This window comes from Heptranchias perlo, chromosome 1, assembly GCF_035084215.1.
Source record: "Heptranchias perlo isolate sHepPer1 chromosome 1, sHepPer1.hap1, whole genome shotgun sequence".
Lineage (NCBI taxonomy): Eukaryota > Metazoa > Chordata > Chondrichthyes > Hexanchiformes > Hexanchidae > Heptranchias > Heptranchias perlo.
This window is the reverse complement of record NC_090325.1, coordinates 143042164-143063432: the sequence shown is the minus strand read 5'-3', so window position 1 is coordinate 143063432 and position 21269 is coordinate 143042164. Positions and strand designations below refer to the sequence as shown.

General features: G+C 43.8%; 1 long non-coding RNA gene across 1 annotated transcript; it reads right to left on the bottom strand.

The window, feature by feature from the left end:
- Positions 1-854: 854 nt before the first annotated feature.
- Positions 855-21240, bottom strand: LOC137345049 (uncharacterized). Its single transcript, XR_010968543.1, has 5 exons — positions 21127-21240; positions 18714-18793; positions 5613-5739; positions 1260-1347; positions 855-936 (listed from the first exon to the last, which is right to left on the bottom strand). It is a non-coding gene; the product is annotated as an uncharacterized lncRNA (long non-coding RNA).
- Positions 21241-21269: the final 29 nt, after the last annotated feature.

Sequence of the window (21269 nt, the reverse complement as noted above, 5' to 3'; positions counted from 1 at the left end):
GATGCCATATCTTTGCATTATATCACCACGGTGCAGTATGTAGATGAGGAAGAGGAGGGGGCCAAGGATAGATCCTTGGGTGGACTCCAGAGGTAACAGTGCAGGGAAGGGAAGAGAAGCCATTGCTTGAGATGATCTGGGTTTGATTGGGTAGGTAAGGGTGGAACCAAGAGAGGGAAGTCCCACTCAGCCAGGCAACGGAAGAGAGGCGTTGGAGGAGGATGGTGTGGTCAACCATGTCAAAGGATGCAGAGAGGTCGAGAAGGACAAGGAAGGATCGTGCACCATCGTCACAATCACAAAGGATGTAATTTGTGACTTTGATTAGGGCCATCGGAGGATGCTGAAATTGTACAGTGCCTTGATCAGACTGCACTTCAAGTGCTGAGTCCAGTTTTTGATATTCAAACAGAAACATCCATGCTCTGGAGGCAGTACAGAGAAGAACCATCAAGCTGATCCCCAGATAGAGGATTAAGTTATGAGAAAGGAACTTATAGTTGTTAAATGCTATACGAAAGGCAAAATTGACACAGGTTCAACCTTTTGAAAGGCAAATTTAGAATTGATTGCAGTAAGTTTTTCACACAAAGAGTGATTGCCACATGAAATGGACTTCCAGGTTGAATAATGGAGCCAAACACCTTGGAATCATTTAAGAGACAATTGGATGCTACAGCAGGAGACTGTACTTTTTTTTCTCCAGTGAGCTAGTGTGCCCGAATGGCCTTCCTCACCTGTATTTATCTTGTGATCATATGAAATGTATCTATGCCCCGTTCCACCTCCCTCTCTGCTATTTGTGTCAACCCTTTGGATCAGACAATGTACATTGAAAGCATTTTTTTTTTACCTTTAGCAGAATGAGGTACAGTTGTTTGTTGAGGTTTTTTATCACAGGTTTTTGATACAGCTCGAGACTGGTAAGGAGATACGCTTAAAAACATTAAAAATAGCACATTTCAATTAAAGAAATGAAACATTCTGGTCTGACATGTAACTTTTTTCATTTACCCATTTTCATGTTAAAATCTGTAATAAATTTTCACAATCTATATCGTATTTATGTAGCATATATGCCTTATTTATGTAGTATATTTACAGTATTTAAGAATGAATAAGTATTGTAAAACAGAAGAGATTCTTTTATTTTACATCAAACTAATCTGTTTCAGTATTGTGAAGAAAACGACCGTGTTCTTCTTTCATAAGCCTGTCCCTGAGTTTGAAACAAATTTTGAAAATATTTTGCCATTTACCTCTGCGCTCTTTTCTTTCTTGCTGTTAGATTCATTTGTGTACTGATGGCATTGGCCGCACTTAACATGTCACGTAAATTTAGAGTAGCTGCAAAATGTTGAAATAATTGTTAGTTACAAGCTATCCATCAGTTGTATCTGGTGCAACAGATCATTTATGACTTCAATGACTATGTAAATTGATACATCCAATTGATCAAATCTGTTGGTAAGCAAAACTGTAGACACAGTTGAGGGTTACAGATGCGCAGCTAAAAATGTAACCTCAGCTCCCTTAATGGCTTAGATGACTAAGCCAGTGAATAGCTGAGCCATACAGAGCAGAAAGTCCCAGGTTCATATCCTGGTCTGCAGTGGGCCAGGGTTTCCAGTCCTGACCATATCCAGCAATCCCATCTGGAAGTGCATGTGTGTAGACATTGGGTGAAGCCAGGATAAGGGAGTCCTGGCCAACATCCAACCTCAGGCACTTGATGGCTGATTTTATCTACATTTTCATGGGGAAGGATTTGGCATCCATTTCTGGCTGCCTCAAAAGAATGACTGGAATTTGTAATTCATGATGAATAATGAGCTCTGATTTGATTAATATGATACTTCAATCAAGTAATATATTCACCAAAAATAAATATATCAAAACAAGCACACTTTGAATCGGCACAACAATTTGGACCAACCATGGTGCCAACCAATAACGTAATCAAATGAACACCCCCATCCCATCATTGGAAGTTTCAACTGTAAGCTTAGAACCCCTTTCAGTTGTGTGTCAACATTGTGTGGCCAATAGAATAGTCCAGATCTTCAGATTAGCTTTGCTTGATAAACAAGCATAAATTGGGCATAACCAATTACAAACAAAGGGGTTACATCAGTTCTGCACCCATTTAGCATCCCATCTAATTTTTGCCTTTGGATTTCATTCTCCAGCTGGTTCGCAGCTTGAAATATTAAAATAAAGCCACAATGATGCTTATGTAATTTCCCAGTGTAACTGCCATTGACTCATATCTGCCCATATAAAAGGGGCATCCAGGAATGTTAAGGCTGGAGCTTGGATGGAAGAGGATTTACAGAATCTTATGTGAATATTGGTAGGTGCATTGTGAACCTTTCCACAGGGTTTTTGTTTTGTTTTTCTCTTAGCCGGTCAGGTACATTGCGGCAATTGTTGAGCCACTGTTGTTTCTTCATAATGAAAAAATAGTACCACGATGTGTTTCTCCATGGGAATCGCCCTGTATTTGTCTTTTTTGGAGGGAGAAGAGGAGAACCATCAGTGGGATGCCAGGCTGGGCAGGCTGCAACAGAGGCATTCTGCACCCACCCATCATCCTTGCACTCGAATCTACTGGCAGAGGTACATTTACCTTGATTTGACAAAACACCAGTCCCTGCAGAGGTGGCTCATCAAGTGAAGCAAGTGAGGAATTGCTTCACCTAGAAATTTTGTGTGTGAGCACGCGAGCGGGGAGTCAATGTCGTTGTCAGCAGGCAGATGTGCAGAACCGCATTTTACACTGCACGTTAATTTGTAATTGCCAAGATTTGAGCCGTAATATTGGATTATGGCCAGTGAAACTGGATAGGATTTTGTTGCAGAATCCAGTACTGCTGTTCTGAGCCCTCTGTCACCTCTCTTCACATAACACTGCCTTTAATTAACGTTAAAAGAATCCAAGGGGCATGAAGTTAAACGTAGAACATTTCTTCCATTCATCCTTTGAGTAATGCACCTTTTTGGACTGTTTCAAACATACTCTGTTGTAATATAAGATTAAAAAAATTAAGGTTGGTGTGGAATTCCACTAAAGGGCCTGTCGCTAATGGCAACATGCAAAGCAGTCTCTCGTCGGCACTATAGAGTAGCCGGCCAACAGTATGGGGAGATTTTAAACCCCAAGAACGGGTGGATTGGGGGCAGGTGGGAGTTGAAAATAGTTGGTTTTTTGGGCCGCAACTGTAAATTTTTCAGACTTTACATTCCCAGTGGGAAGCCTGTACTTTTACACGCTGACGTTAAACCCGGAAATAAAGCCGGGTTGCGGTCGCGACCCAAAAAACAACTATTTTCAACTCCGACCCACCGCCAACCCACCCGTTCTTGGGGTTTAAAATCACCCCCAATATCGCCTTTACCAATGGGATGTAAGGTTTGAGAAAGAAACAGAGGAACGACGTGGTGAGATAGTGAATTAGAGTGGGTGAATTCGAGTCAAATCAGCTACAGAAAGAGAAATAAAGAGAGGGAAAGAAAGATTGGATTAAGAGAAAGAGAAAAAAGTCAGAACAGAAAAGTAAGAAAAAAAATGTAAAAATTTAAATTTTGACATTTTTAAAATCTCTAACAATAATTGACTACATGCAGGAATGAGATTGAACAGTTTAAATTGTTCCCTTGGCATTGCATTAACAATTATCACGTAGTTAAAAAGGTACTTATGATGTTAAGTTCCAGCCTTAACTTTCAGCAGTGAGTTTAATGGGCAATTAATGTGTAAATCCAGCAAGTTCTTAAAAATAACGGGAAGGCTAAGGATGAGATGCTGCTTGTGCGAAGCAAACGGCGGAGTGGCGTAAATCGACCAGCAAGTAAACATCCCATTATTTTTCCAGCAAGATCCGGCCAAATGTGGGATGCTGGTCTTCTGAGAACTGATCAGAATATGCTGCAGCGTGCATAGCGGCGAATTAGAATCAGCGCAGCTGACGGCCAATTCGGGGACAGCGCTGGTATGATGGAGATGGCCTCTCATCTCTCTTTTATGTTTCTTGTTCATTACATAACTTTATTTATTTGTATCCAGGACCATAAAGAAAATAGTCACGTTAAGTGATGCGCTTTGAAGAGATAGTCAAAACGTCGAATTGTTTAAAATGCCAACAAAATACTATTGCCTATCCCGTGTACTTTGTCTCCATACATATGCTAGCCTATTGAACATTGTTTAAGTTGAGAAACCGATAAACCCTTTGCTTTAGATATAAAGAATAGATAGCTCCCACCTTTTTAAATCGGCAACCTATCAATTACCGTTAATAGCATTGAATTTTGTAAAATTCCATAAAAAGATTTGCAACAATATTCAGAGTTATTAAAATAACAATATAACATAAAAGGCTGAAATAACAATTACAATATCCCATTACTGCTAGTGATTGTTTATATCACTGCACAGTATTGGATGTTGCTAATTCTGAATTTGTCTTGTGCCTTGTATATATCATTCTTATTTGCTGTGAAATAATGTGAGATATATCTACATCCCGAAAAAATATGAATTTAAATATACTATTTTTATTTAGGTCAAAAGAAAATTTTACCAAAACGATTTGTATTTAAAAACAAATGTGTTTTTTTCAATGCAGCAACCCTCAATTTTAAATTTGCCAACTCTTTTTCCTTGTCACTTGATGCAAAGATCCATATTGGCTGGAAAGCTAGAATGGACTTATCATTTAAGCCAGTTAATTCAAATATAGGTTTATTTATATCACCAATATTCTGTGTTTCAAAACCAAAATGTTCATGATTTTTCCTATTCCTGTGATTACACCAAACATACTGAGCCCACCAGTGCCATTATTTAACAGTCTAAGTTGCAGCTGCAATCGAAGTAGCATTAATTCAGCTCATTTGTGATTTTAATGGGGTGGAGCTATGATAATTAGCTTTCAACTGTTTCAGCAAGGGTCTTGGCGTAGTGGCGCAGAAGTCCCAGGAAATTATGGTGCCATGCAAGTCACTTACGCCACAATTTGCCGAGACCTTTGCGCCGTAAAACGGCCCCTATGATGTAGATGTGCCATTGTAATGGCCCAAATCTGCAGGAAATTCTGGGCCATCTTGGCATAAATGCACTTCGTAGTGAGTCACTAGATAGTGATCAAAAGTGGGAACCTTGGATCATTTCTTTCTCCTTTCCAGCCCAGGGCACCAAGGCCATTCATAGTGGCCCATTACCACCCCATCTGAAATCAGCTTACAGCACACAGCACAGATCAGTATCACCCCATGTGGTGAAGTTACCAACAGGAACATTTTATTTGGCTCAAGAAAGTAGGCTAAGCAACAAAGTGATACTTCATTCACACAGTTCCCCTCAAAAGGCCAAGGTCAGCAACTCGCTGGGTGGTACGGTGCAGATCCAAACCCACATCCATACTTGTGCACAATGCAGCACCCACAGTGCTTATTCATTGATGTACTTTTATTTGTGCATGCATGGAATATCCATATAAAAAGGTAAAAGGGATTCTTTAACATTTAAATATTTAATTGTAAATCAATATTTCAATATAAGACAGCTCTCCTGCATCAATGAAATTACAGGACATCAATATGTATCTTACCTTTTTTTTTGCAAAATGGATTCTGTGGACTTTCCTGCAGTGATGATCCTTGGAGATGCAAGTTCCTCTCACAGAATGTTCCAAAGCTCTCTACAGGTCGGACAGGAGGGCTATAGTTTTCAGTCAGCTGGTAAAATGCATCCAGAGACTTTATGTTTTCCAAAGTGAAGTGAATTCTGTCCTGCTGTAAATTCCAACATTCTACTACAGAAGGACTTTTGCTCTTTACCTGACTTGTCTTAGTGTATCTCTTAGAATATGATTGGTTAGCCTCTATCAAATAAATTGCATTCTAATAAATACTGTTTCTATATGCTATTAAATGATTTGTGCATGGCATACACTTCCTAACAACATAATCTTACTTCCTGTGCACGATTGAAAATATTGGATGATGGTGTTTTAATCTCATACTGAATTCCACTACTGGCACCGAGAGGGAGGCCCTATTTGGTACAACTTAAAGAGTCTCTCGTCTAATATTATGTCATTTCCAACAGATGACTTTTGATTTTTAAACAATCCACACTTTTAAGTTTACACCACTGGGGTATTAACATTATTCAATTCCAGTTCTACTGACATGTTATGGTAACTTAAAATAAATCAAGTGTGTGGTAAGTGAGAAGGTGGTATCAGTGACTTTTTGAAAGTTAAACTTAATTGAAAAATAAGCAAAATGTTATCAAACTTTGGAAAAACTTTTCTCGGGCCGCATATTAACAGATTACACTAACTTATAGCATTGAAAATCACCAAAAACAGTAAACAGTTAACTGTTGTCTACATGCACAAGAAAAAGTTAAGATCACTGCTGATGGCAAGACAAAAACAATGAAGGGTAAATTCAGAACAGAGTGGAGGAAGCTCACTTCACCAAAATGATGGCAGCTTCAGTGTATGAATTTCTTAAAGGAAAATGCTTGAAATTTCCCAAGGTGATTCCACCCTTCACCATGGCCATTTCTATTTCTATGATGGTTGAATGAATGAATGAATGAAGACTGTTGGAGATATGTTATTATTAATGCTACCAAGAGTTGTTAATCTTTCTTAATAACTTCCACGATGATCCGATCTCACGTGTGACCGAACATGCACACTTTATTATAGACACAAGAATGCAGTTATATAATGCCAGTTATACCAAACAACAAGTATTTATATAACAATGTTCTAATACAGTTATATCAAATAAACAAGTATTGTACAACCAGCTGTCCCTAGGAGATGTCAGACTGATCGTAGGGTAGGTGGACCTCCGCTGTCCCGAAAAGCTTCTAACTTTTAGTGGGACGATAGCCCAGTTCTTATATCTTTCTGAAGCATATTTGCTTCTAGTAGCTCAACGACTTTAGCTCCATGATGTCATCTGTCCCAGACATCTCCCCCCAACCCCCCTCCCTCCCCGGGTGCCCATTGCCCCAGACATCTTTCGGATATCGATTCTATGGTGTTAACTGTTTGTCAGACACCTTTTCTATGGGGTTAACTGTTGTCAATTCTAATTTAGATTGTTTGGATGCAGACATTTAAGATCTCATCCTGTGTATGCCAATCACAAAGGTTACCTAATTATCTGAACAAAGCTCCTGCAATTAACATAACAGGATTAGTCTGTGTCGATGTCCTGAGCCTTTGATTATGCCTTGAGACTTCTGTTATCTGTTGAACCAGGAACACTTCTCACCACGATGGACATCTCGGCACTCTACACCAGTATCCCCCACGATGACAGCATCGCTGCAACAGCATCAATACTCAACACCAACAATAGCCAATCTCCAGACGCCATCTTACAACTCATCCGCTTCATCCTGGATCACAATGTCTTCACCTTCGATAACCAGTTCTTTACCCAAACGCACGGAACAGCCATGGGGACCAAATTCGCACCCCAATACGCCAACATTTTCATGCACAAGTTCGAGCGGGACTTCTTCACTGCACAGGACCTCCAACCAACGCTATACACCAGATACATAGATGACATTTTCTTTCTACGGACCCACGGCGAAGAATCGCTGAAGGGACTACACGATAACATCAATAAGTTCCATCCCACCATCAAGCTCACCATGGACTACTCCTCAGAATCGGTTTCTTTCTTGGACACACGAATCTCCATCAAAGACGGGCACCTCAGCACCTCACTCTACCGCAAGCCCACGGACAACCTCACGATGCTCCCCTTTTCCAGCTTCCACCCTAACCACGTCAAAGAGGCCATCCCCTGTGGACAGGCCCTGCGAATACATAGGATCTGCTCAGACGAGAAGGAACGCGATGTACACCTACAGACGCTGAAAGACGCCCTCGTAAGAACGGGATATGACGTTCGACTCGTCGATCGGCAGTTCCGACGGGCCACAGCGAAAAATCGCATAGACCTCCTCAGAAGACTAACACGGGACGCAACCAACAGAGTACCCTTCGTCGTCCAGTACTTCCCCGGAGCAGAGAAACTACGCCACGTTCTCCGCAGCCTTCAACATGTCAACGATGACGACGAACACCTCGCTAAGGCCATCCCCACACCTCCACTACTCGCCTTCAAACAGCCACCCAACCTCAAACAGACCATCGTTCGCAGCAAATTACCCAGCTTTCAGGAGAACAGCGTCCACGACACCACACAACCCTGCCACGGCAACCTCTGCAAGATATGCCAGATCATCGACACAGATACCACCATCACACGAGAGGACACCACCCACCAGGTACATGGTTCATACTCCTGTGACTCGGCCAACGTTGTCTACCTCATACGTTGCAGGAAAGGATGCCCCGGAGCATGGTACATTGGTGAGACCATGCAGACACCGCGACAACGGATGAACGGACACCGCGCAACAATCGCCAGACAGGAGGGTTCCCTCCCAGTCGGGGAACACTTCAGCAGTCAAGGACATTCAGCCACCGATCTTCAGGTAAGCGTTCTCCAAGGCGGCCTTCGAGACACACGACAACGCAAAATCGTCGAACAGAAATTGATAGCCAAGTTCCGCACCCATGAGGACAGCCTCAACCGGGATCTTGGGTTCATGTCACGCTACACGTAACCCCACCAGCGAATAAAGGTTATCTGTTTTTAATACAACGGGTCATTCTCTGTCTTTCTCTTCCTTTCGGATGTTTCTCCCTCTCTCTCTCTGTCTTGTGTTCTGGCCATTTGTGTATTCGGTGGTCCTGTCGGTAACACCTCTCTGTCTGAACACTTTGATTGCCTTGACAACGGGCAGTTGGAAAGATTATCTGTAATCACCAGGTATTGTTCTCTGACTATAAATGCGAAACGTTCAAGGAGTCCCACGCTCACTCACCTGACGAAGGAGATAATCTCCGAAAGCTTGTGATTTTAAATTAAAATTGTTGGACTATAACCTGGTGTTGCAAGATTCCTTACATTTGTCCACCCCAGTCCATCACCGGCATCTCCACATCATGCCTTTTTAAATAGGGATGTAACAGCTGAATGATCCTAGCTCTGGAAGGGGGGGTGGGGAGAGAAGAAAAGCCCGAGGCCTCGGAGAGTGGGGAGACCTGTGAGATAAGAAAATTGTTTAAGTATTAGAAGGTGGAATGGATGAGTTTGTTGGTAACTGTTGTGTTTTTTTTGCCATCATTGTTGAACTTCTTATCCAATTATGTTACAAATTTTATTTCAGGGGAACATAGGATACAATTTCACAGGTACCAGGTGTCCTCTGGTACATTATCCAAGTCACAAATATTCTTGTGTGAGCCTTCCGAGTGTGTTAGTAGGCTGTTTGACCATAGGGGAACACCTTGTCCTTATCCGTCATCCACACAAGCACACTTCCAACAGGGGCTACTAGATAGTAAAGAGAAACAAGAACCCAGGCCAATTTTCCCCTCGCAAACCCAGTAACATTGCCAATTGCAACACCTCTATCACTGCTCCAGCTGAAATCAGCTAACTTAACACAAAACCAGGGATCGACCCTGAGTTCCTCCTGGGCTCTATAAATCAGCTACTCAGTTTAAATAAGGGATCTTTGTTGTGTTCAGTTGCCTAACATTTGCAACAATCCTGCAACCTATGAGGAATATCTCTTTAAATTTGCTCTTCTAGGTTGGTCACTATCAGTTGTGAACAGAATAAACCTACCCGACATATGTCGATGGTGTTCATGTAGGTGAATGTGTGTATGTTTGGGGAGGAAGGGTTTATTTGCTGTGTGATAGTTAAAGCAGGTTTCATCAGCTGCAACCATCTGAAACTATTCTGGCAAATTTTATGAGGAGGAAAAAAAAGTTGGTGTTATAGTCACACACTAACAAACCTGACTATCATCACGCACACTGGCAAAGTGTTGTTCTGACATAGAAAGCACGCAGATACGTTCTATTTTCATGCTGTTGTCAAAGTACAGTATTAATGTATTCTGGCATTGATCTCTTTAGTTTCATACTCAGTAAAAATTAGAATTTATTAACTCACTTATTACTTTCACCATTCCTTATCCCTAGTTGATTTAACAACAGTATCCAGAGTCTATGGGCTCTATTTTAGTACCGGCAATCGGGTACGTTCCTGGTGGGGGGGGGGCTACGAAAATCGGGGATTCCCGGGGCGGGTCGGGAGCCCGGCACCAACCCGCCCCATTTCCGGGTTCCCCACTGACGCACTGACATGCGCACACAGCCCCTGCATGTGGGACTCCCGCCGGCGGGGTTCCACTTAAGGTATTTATCTAGGTATTTCATGTCATTTACAGACCTGATTAATGTGATATTTTAGGAGGGGTGGGATTTTACAAACAACTGGGACTGTTTCCCGTACTGGGGGAAACACTCCCAGTTCAAATGGACGTGTTGCAGCCATCAGCCTGTGGCAGCTGCAAAGGTCCATTTGACAGGTGGAGGGGGGGGGTGTGGGGAGACCCCCACTCATTGCAGGAGGCCACTCTGTCACATTGGACAAAGTTTGGCTTCCACCACCCTCCTCCTAACAACAACATTCACCAACTTGCACACTTACCCCGGTGTCCAGACATACGTACCTACCTTGCAGACCCCCTCAGATGTCCATCTTCCGGATGGAGGCCGCCATAGCTGCAGTCATGACCTCCTCGGAGGGCGAACAGCATCACCAGCCTCGCCGGCCACGCCGTCTACCTCTGACACATGGAGCTCCACAACACAGTGCTGTGACACATCCACCTGCACAGCAGGAGGGAGGGCAACTGCAGAGAGAGATGCGTCGCAGAGGGCACTACCCTCGCCACAGGGTCCACAGACCGAGGCTCAGCTTCCTGGACCTCTCTGAGCAGCAGTGCACACGGAGGCTCAGAGTCACTCGATATGTAGTCGTGGACATCTGCAGCCTCCTTCATGCCGAGCTGCTCCCGGCTGGCCTGAGCACCATCTTCTTACCTGTCGCTGTCAAAGTCACCACTGCCCTCAACAATTTCTCCTCCGCATCCTTCCAGGGTGCCACCGGGGACATCGACGACGTCTCTCAGTCGTCTGCACAAAAGAGCCCTGCAAATACACCTACACCCACTCTGCAGTGACATAATGGGTGGCATCAGGTGTGGGTCTTCATTGTGATCCTCAGGAAAGGGCATTATTGCACAAACCAGACAAGATTCGCAAAGAAGTGACAGTAATGGTGCCAATATAATATGTAATGTGAGTTGCTCAGAAATGAAATACAAGTAAAAACCATGACAAACCCTCAAACACCCTTGTGCATCCCCTTCATGCTCACGACATGTTTGCCTTACACTGCCTACTGCACATATGTGATGCATACCCTGTGGCTGCAGCACAGGTAGTGGCAGGTTGAGTGAGGCCGACTGTGAAAGAGATGCATGAGAGGGTGAGTATGAGATAGAGCCATGAGATTGTATGAGGATTGGGTTGAGTGGTAGTGGCGGGATGAGTACTGGCGAGGTGAGTAAGTGCAGGTAAGATGAGGATGAGGTTTGAGTGGGTATGAGGGGTGATGTGACAGAGTTGTGTTGGCAGTGCAGAAGGAGATGTGAGGTGGGGGCGGTGATGTGGCAGACGGAGTGTAGGGGAATGAGTAAGAGTACTCACTTTGGCTGACCTACTGAGGTCATTGCAATGCTTCCTGCACTGTATGCAGGTGCGCGATATGTTTGTGGTGCAGGTGACCTCCTCTGCCACCTTGAGCCAGGCCTTCTTGGTGGCAGAGGCAGGCCGCTTCCTCCCGCCCGCTGGGGGGGGGGGGGGGGGGGGGAATCTCTGTCCTCCTCCTCACCCCATCCAATAAGAGCTGGAGTGAGGCATCATTAAACTGGGAGCAACCTTCCCCCTGGGCTGCTCCATGCTGTAATTTTTCCTATTTTTTGCAGCATTAGTCACTGGAGGACTGCCCCTTTAAATAAAGCTCCTCCAGCTGACAGACCTTACTGCGCATGCGCAGTCCGCCCGCCGCGCAGCTCAGCAGCGGGGAACCCGGAAGACCAGGTAAGTGGATCCAATCAGCCAGCGATTGCGCGCGGGGCGGACTGATTTCACCGGGCGTGTTACCCACGCGCCCAATCGCCCCCCACCCCCCCCCCCGCCACAAACCCGCCACCATGGTAATATCGGGCCCTATATGTATCATACATATTGCATATTGTGATAATCTTCTCCACACAAACCTAAATAATTACAGGTGTGATGTATGATGGCTTTAATCTGCAAGTCTTTTATAATATTTGCATAAATTCATTCAAAAAAAAATCTCAGGTGACATTTAAGACAAAAATTGCTGTTAGAATCACATACCAACCATCAGGCATAGGAAAACATTCTTCTTGCAGCAGTTAAGTTAGATTTTCCTACACACAGTATAATTTCTTTTCTGCATTAAGGTTAGCAGCTAGCTATGATTCGAGCATTCTGGCACCAGGGGGGTGATTTTAAACCCTAAGAGCGGGTGGGTTGGGGGCGGGTGGGAGTTGAAAATAGTTGTTTTTTTGGGTCGCAATCGCAAAATCTTCGGGCTTTGCATTCCCAATGGGAAGCCTGTACTTTTACGCGCCCAAGTGAAACCCGGAAATAAAGCCGGGTCGCAGTCCATCTGACATCATCCCTGAATGACCTAGCCCTAGTATTTAAAGTTATGCGCCCTTGTTCTGGAGTCCCCCACCAGAGGAAATAGTTTCTCTCTATTTACCCCTTGATAGTCTTAAACACCTCAATTAGATCACCCCTTAATCTTCTATACTCCAGGGAATACAAGCCTTGTCTATGCAACCTGCCCTCATAATTTAACCCTTTTAGCCCCGGTATCCTTCTGGTGAATCTGTGCGGCACCCCCTCCAAGGCCAATATATCCTCAATTGGAGCTGTCCGGTTACACATATATCGGCCACACATACACATATGTACAGTGCACACTGCATATGTTTGCATATTAGATATCATGTGTATGACACTTTTGGCAATTTGTTTTACATTTTTACATACTTGTTATGTTAAAAATAATAGGCAGGCTGAAGAAAATATTTTATTAAAAATAGTCTGAGTGATTTGATTGGTTCAGTTTTTTTTTATTGGTAGCTTTGCTCCATGCTTATAAAATCTGATTTGCTGCTGTTTTACAAATATGAAATTTGAGCCAATTGGGTGAAAGCATGACCCAAAAACTTGCGAATATCCATGTAATAGCAATAGTGTGAGGGCAGGAGTGACAGATAAAATGTGCGTTAAACAAATCACTATTATATTTTATTAGCACATCTCCTGTCAGATGGCTCAAGGATAGTGATTACAGTATGTTTGACGATACACTGTTTAATAAGGACAGAAGTGTAATGCCGTGCAATGTATCATGATGCTAAGATGGAGGTGCGTCCCTTTAAGGCAACAGCATCCGATTGTTGTTAAGTAAATACAAGCTCAAGTCACTCAGAGGTTAATTCAAGTTTGGTCATTTTTTTTTAAATGCTTGGGGCCGAAAACCCACAACCCTTCCAACACACAATCCTGCCATAACTTTGGCAGAAGTGCACTTGAAAGGCCGGCAACAAGACAGGGTCTAGATAAGCTGGGTTCTGGCCAAATGTTAGTGGTGTAGAAGGAAGCAGGGAAGTGCGGGCTGGGGGCTGGGACTCCCATTGTCAGGAGATCCCACGTCCCTGCCTCCCTGAAGGACCAGGCATATCTTTGGCAGCAGTATGTCAGCCTACCAAACAGTGGAAGTGGCTCCAACTAGGATCATGACCTGGACGGCCAGAGACTTAAGGAATGGCTTTTTTTTGTTAATTGCAAAGTGGCCCCCTTACAAAGGGGTCACAACTTTCCACTTTCCAGTGGTGGCACCAACTCCCCTTTTGACTGGGTACAATAAGTTGCATTTTGCAGCCTCCTAGGACAGGTGCCTCGGGATGCAGCCCAGTGATGTGGGCACTGGCCAGTGGCATGCAAAATAGGGAACCTCACCCGTACTTCAGAAACTCCAAAGGGGTCAAGCAACAGAGGTTCCTAAGTAGTGCTTACATAGGTCTTCAGCCCCCACCACTACCCCTGTCAGTTTCATCTCCAGTTCAAAAGCACCCAGTCTTAATTAACTGACTTTGTTAAAATTGTTTAGCACCTGTCAGTGTGATGCCTGCAGTGTGTGGTCTGCACATGCTGATGTGCCATTTTAAGCATCAGCCATGGCTCAGTTGGTAGCACTCTCGTCTCTGAGTCAGAAAGCTGTCGGTTCAAGTCCCACTCCAGAGATTGGAGCACATAATCTAGGCTGACACTTCAGTACAGTTCTGAAGGAGTGCTGCACTGTCGGAGGTGCCGTCTTTTGGATGAGACGTTAAACTGAGGCCCCGTCTGCCCTCTCAGTGGACGTAAAAGATCCCACGACACCATTCGAAGAGGAGCAAGGTGTCATGGTCAATATTTAGTCCCTCAACCAACATCACTAAAAAAAAATCATCTGGTCATTTATTACATTGCTGTCTGTGGGACCTTGCTGTGCGCAAATAGGTTGCCGCATTTCCTACATTAGGACAGTGACTATACTTCAAAAGTACTTCATTGGCTGTAAAGCACTTTGAGACGTCCTGAGGTTGTGAAAAGCGCTCTATAAATGCAAGTTCTGTCGAAGAAGCCTTGGCGAGTTGCTGCAGTGCATCCTGTGGATGGTACACACTGCAGCCACAGTGCGCAGGTGGTGAAGGGGGTGAATGTTTAGGATTGTGGATGGGGTGCCAATCAAGCGGGCTGCTTTATCTTGGATGGTGTCGAGCTTCTTGAGTGTTGTTGCAGCCGCATTCATCCAAGCAAGTGGAGAGTATTCCATCACTCTCCTGACTTGTGCCTTGTAGATGGTGGAAAGGCTTTGGGGAGTCAGGAGGTGAGTCACTCGCCGCAGAATACCCAGCCTCTGACCTGCTCTCGTAGCCACAGTATTTATATGGCTGGTCCAGTTAAGTTTCTGGTCAATGGTGACCCCCAGGATGTTGATGGTGGGGGATTCGGCGATGGTAATGCCGTTGAATATCAAGGGGAGGTGATTAGACTCTCTCTTGTTGGAGATGGTCATTGCCTGGCACTTATCTGGCACGAATGTTACTTGCCACTTATCAGCCCAAGCCTGGATGTTGTCCAGGTCTTGCTGCATGCGGGCTCGGACTGCTTCATTATCTGAGGGGTTGCGAATGGAACTGAATACTGTGCAATCATCAGCGAACATCCCCATTTCTGACCTTATGATGAAGGGAAGGTCATTGATGAAGCAGCTGAAGATGGTTGGGCCTAGGACACTGCCTTGAGGAACTCCTGCAGCAATGTCCTGGGGCTGAGATGATTGGCCTCCAACAACCACTACCATCTTCCTTTGTGCTAGGTATGACTCCAGCCACTGGAGAGTTTTCCTCCTGATTCCCATTGACTTCAATTTTACTAGGGCTCCTTGGTGCCACACTCGGTCAAATGCTGCCTTGATGTCAAGGGCAGTTACCCTCACCTCACTTCTGGAATTCAGCTCTTTTGTCCATGTTTGGACCAAGGCTGTAATGAGGTCTGGAGCAGAGTGGTCCTGGCGGAACCCGAACTGAGCATCGGTGAGCAGGTTATTGGTGAGTAAGTGCCGCTTGATAGCACTGTCGATGACACCTTCCATCACTTTGCTGATGATTGAGAGTAGACTGATGGGGCGGTAATTGGCTGGATTGGATTTGTCCTGCATTTTGTGGACAGGACATACCTGGGCAATTTTCCACATTGTCGGGTAGATGCCAGTGATGTAGCTGTACTGGAACAGCTTTGCTAGAGGCGCAGCTAGTTCTGGAGCATAAGTCTTCAGCACTACAGCCGGGATGTTGTCGGGGCCCATAGCCTTTGCTGTATCCAGTGCACTCAGCCGTTTCTTGATATCAGTTGGAGTGTTTCGAATTGGCTGGAGACTGGCTTCTGTTATGGTGGGGATATCGGGAGAAGGCCGAGATGGATAATCCTCTCGGCACTTCTGGCTGAAGATGGTTGCAAACGCTTCAGCCTTGTCTTTTCCAATCACGTGCTGGACTCCGCCATCATTGAGGATGGGGATGTTTACGGAGCCTCCTCCTCCTGTTAGTTGTTTAATTGTCCACCACCATTCACGACTGGATGTGGCAGGACTGCAGAGCTTTGATCTGATCCATTGGTTGTGGAATCGCTTAGCTCTGTCTATAGCATGTTGCTTCCGCTGTTTAGCATGCATGTAGTCCTGAGTTGTAGCTTCACCAGGTTGGCATCTCATTTTTAGGGACGCCTGGTGCTGCTCCTGGCATGCTCTTCTACACTCCTCATTGAACCAGGGTTGAGCTCCTGGCTTGTTGGTAATGGTAGAGTGAGGAATATGCCAGGCCGTGAGGTTACAGATTGTGCTGGAATACAATTCTGCTGCTGATGGCCCACAATGCCTCATGGATGCCCAGTTTTGAGCTGCTAGATCTGTTCTGAATCTATCCCATTTAGCACGGTGGTAGTGCCACACAACACGTTGGATGGTGTCCTCAGTGCAAAGACGGGACTTCGTCTCCACGAGGACTGTGCGGTGGTCACTCCTACCAATACTGTCATGGACAGATGCATTTGCGACAGGTAGATTGGTGAGGACGAGATCAAGTAAGTTTTTCCCTTGTCCAGTCTGGCAGCTATGTCTTTCAGGACTCGGCCAGCTCGGTCAGTAGTGGTGCTACCGAGCCACTCTTGGTGATGGACATTGAAGTCCCCCACCCAGAGTACATTTTGTGCCCTTGCTACCCTCAGTGCTTCCTTCAAGTGGTGCTCAACATGGAGGAGGACTGATTCATCAGCTGAGGGAGGACGGTAGGTGGTAATCAGCAGGAGGTTTCCTTGCCCATGTTTGACCTGATGCCATGAGATTTTATATATCACTGTACCGCCACCTCTGGTGGGTCTGTCCTGCCGGTGGGAGAGGACATACCCAGGGATGGTGATGGAAGAGTTTGGGACGTTGGCTGAAAGGTATGATTCTGTGAGTATGGCTATGTCAGGCTGTTGCTTGACTAGTCTGTGGGACAGCTCTCCTAGTGGTCCGATGCCGGGTGGTCTGTCCGGTCCATCCGGTTTTATTCTTATTATGACTTTTCGTAGCGAGATTTTACAATTGAGTGGCTTGCTCGGCCATTTCAGAGGGCAATTAAGAGTCAACCACATTGCTGTGGGTCTGGAGTCACATATAGGCCAGCCCGGGTAAGGACGGCAGGTTTCCTTCCCTGAAGGACATTAGTGAACCAGATGGGTTTTTACGACAATCCGGTCGTTTCATGCCCACCATTACTGATACTAGTATTTTAATTCCAGATTTTTATTTAATTAATTGAATTTAATTAATTAATTGAATTTAAATTCGCCAGCTGCCGTGGCGGGATTTGAACTCATGACTCCGGATTTTAGTCCAGGCCTCTGGATTACTCGTCCAGTAACATAACCACTATGCTACCGTACCCTATTGCATACAACATTTAAGATTTTTTGAACCTGTATAATAAGTGTGCTGTCTGAGGCGTGATAGCTGCACGTGCAGACTTAATCTTCGTTATACAATATACTAGTTGATCTCCTATGTAATTGCTTGTGGAAAGTCAGAGGAGATAATGTTTTGTCCATCCATCCAATGGTTAGTGATAAAATAAGCGTTAAACCCTCTCCCTATTACTTTTACCCTGTGCATCACTTTGTACTGTTCCATTCCTACATGCTCTGCCTCCTCCTATCTATGCTTACACTTATGGCCACCTCCATGGCTGCCTATGTAGCCCCATCTTTGTTAATTCCTCTATTCCTGCACACCCTTCGATGTTGAGGGGGGGGTGGGGGGGGGAGGCGGAATTCTAATGTTAGAAGATGCTATGTCAATGTGGGATGACTAGAGGTAGTAGGCAGGAGGCCCCAATGAGTGGGTGTACCTGGCAACAGGAAAAAAAAGAGGCAGATGGCCTGAGTTTACAGGCTTGAAGCCTGACAACAGATGTTGGGGAATGGGCGGCAGGTCGTCCAAGGATCAAGACCCAATGGAGCACAACGGGAGGGGGAAGGGACAGGCAGAGGCAGCAACTGGAAAGTCGATCAGGAAACCAGGCATGGAGTGGATAGGTCACAGCCTGAAATGAGCATAGGGTGGGCTGCAGAATATGAAGCAGATGAGTCATGGGAACACAGCAGGATGAGGTTGTGTCACCAGTGGCCTTAGGCTCCAAATTTGAATGGGGCAACTAGCGGGAGAGTTGGTGAAGCAACAAGGGGCAGGCACCTTAAATGGCAGGAGGCAGGGCAGAAAACAAAAACGGTGCATGGGCCCAGAAGTTTAGGAGAATTGTATTATGTGATCAGATCCAGCCAATCAGGAGTATAAGTAATGCAGTGCTTCCACAGCACCACCTAGCTTGGAGATTCAGTAGGAGGAATAAGTACCACAATTAATAAACACAATTGAAATCAACACTAAAATTCTAGCATTACAACAAAAGCATAATGGAAATAGTGTGAACACTATGCTGCAACAAAATGTAACAAAATCATGACACAGGAAATGTGACGTAAATAGGAAGTGCATGACAAGCACAAAACATTATAGATTATATGATAGTTACGTAGATAGATAATTACAGTTCTTGATTCCGGAAAAGTTTTCGGCCTTGTTGTCGCATTTACGGGTGGTACAGGCTTTCTCTGAATGGACTGTGCGACTGCAAAACATAAGAAGTAAAAATGAAAAGTAATTTCTTTTGATCTCAGGTAGGTTGTCGCAAGATGTTTATAACAGAGGGCATGAATTTTCCTATAAGGACAGAATTTTTTTTTTAAACAAAAGGACAGCTGAAAGGGTGATGTCATTCTCACTCATATTTATTCTCTCATATATACATTTATTCTCTCATTCGCATGCACTGACTCAGTCTGCTCTATACTAAAAGATGAACCATATTTGGTCATGATAATATTTTGATATCTTTAGACCATCTAAAGAGATAACAGTTAGTTTGACACAACTGTTATCTCGAGCCCCCAATGACTGGGTAAATATACCATACAGTGTGGCACCGAACCATACAGCGCTCAAAGGTCCCAGGTTTGATCCCTATTCTGAGCCAAGTTAGGTGATTTCAGCCAAGTATGTTGGGACCACAAATGGACTCAGCATATTCTGGCGAAGGAGAAAATTGATCAAGACTCCTGCTCTGTATTGCTATTTGATAACTCCTATTGGAAAGTGCACGTGTGCATTGGGCGAGAACAGTATCAGGGTTGGCTGTCGTCGTCCTCATGATAGAACAGCCTGCTGACTCTCATGGTCCTCACTTGCACATAAAGAATGGTCTCTCGATCAAGATACAGGCGAGGTCCTACCTGCTTTTTCATTGCATCCCATCATGAGTCAACACTTTTGGGAGAGGAGGGGAGAAAATTGAAGGAGAAAATGAAAACACTATTGGTCCTTAAGATATGAACACAAATATTTATTTGATAAAGATTGATACTGAAGGATTAAATACAGAAAACTGTTCTGCTCAGATATTATGTGTATATGAGGTTTCCATTTTCTTAATTAAAAAGATTAAAAACTCTGATCTCTCCATTGAAAAGGAACATTGAGCACAGTACAGTATTTCCAGGGTTAATTTTTTCAGTTACAGTCTTTAAAAGTATGAAGTAATAAAAAGCTGATATCATAGTTCCATTTGGCTTAAGTAGAAGTCTATAAATTGTAGATTAACTGCTGTCGTGCCTTTTTTTTAATTAATTTTCTTTTTATATTGCCTTGGGCAGTAATGTGCAAATGTATAAATTAGTGAAGTGAGAAAAGTTCTGGAGATATAAATGAAACATTCAGTCTGCTCATCATTTCGTATACAGTGTGGCAAAAAAGTGTGTTGTAAAATGGAATATTTTTCTTATATACCTAAATTTCACAAAACCAGCTAGTGAGATAAATCTGAAATATAAGTAGGAAATTCTTTTTCTGTTCTTGCAACTACTTGATGAGCCAAATGCTGTTAGGAACAAGCTTGGCAATCCTATCCTCTACAACAGGCTCACTACGTGATTATGGGAACAAGGCAATCTTTGCACATTAGTCGGAAATCAGGGGAGACTCCTAAACCAGACAACGGGTGCACGGGGATATTCACCACTGAGAAAGATGGAGGGATCATCTGCCAACATAGCAGGTGGTAAGGTTGGAGAATCTGAACATTTAAATTATGCTTGCTGGGAGAAAATAGCATTCCCCAAGCACACGTTGCAGCCACCTGTGAAGTCCAGAAAACAGACTGTGCACGCACACCATATAGACCAAGGTCTTTGCAAAGTAAGTAATTTGTGGTGTTATTTACTTTATTTCTTTATAAATGGTACTTATTTTACCAGTCTATTCAAAATTATATTAAAATGGAAAATCTAAGAAGGTGAACCCCTTCAAAAATAACCCATTTCACCTCACCATCATCATAGTAAAACTCTTAGTCCATTTTTAAACTCCCGAAACTACCAGAACATAGTGATATGGAAGGAGTTGGTCTCTCAAAAACATGGACAGCTTACGCAGTAACTTCTTAATGAACTGATGATGGTTGGGGACTGTAAGTTGCTGGTTTTAACTAATGTTGGATGGAAAGTATTTGAAACGGGAAACAGAAGGAAGTAATTGCACTTAGAAAACAATTGTGTCACTGTTTGTTGATTTGGGAAGATGTTATATGTCCTCAACACGTTGTGTCAACCATGGGCTGCAAGAAGGAAAGACAGATTGACATGGGCAGGACTGATGGGGATTTTCATGTTTTGGTAAAGAAATTTGATATAATAATAATCCTTCCAATTATCAGTTACCTTAAATGTTGCTGTTTGATTTCAGGCAAGATTAATGGTTTATGCTATTCATTTGGCTACTTGGGGCAGCACTAATTGTGGACAGCTTCATATTATTTTTTTCCCATCAGACAGTTACTTTCTCCCAATGGAACAAGTTCTACTTTTTCAAAATTGATTTCAAACAAAAAAGCTTCAAATGCATACTTACATTTCAGTGTAGGAATTGTAGGATGACAGACTGCATTTTCATCTGTACAAATATCATCAGAAGATTGTAATCTGCAAATTGAATTTACTTTTCTAACAGTACTTTTAAGATCGTTTGCACTGCCCTGTAAAATGGCAAAAATG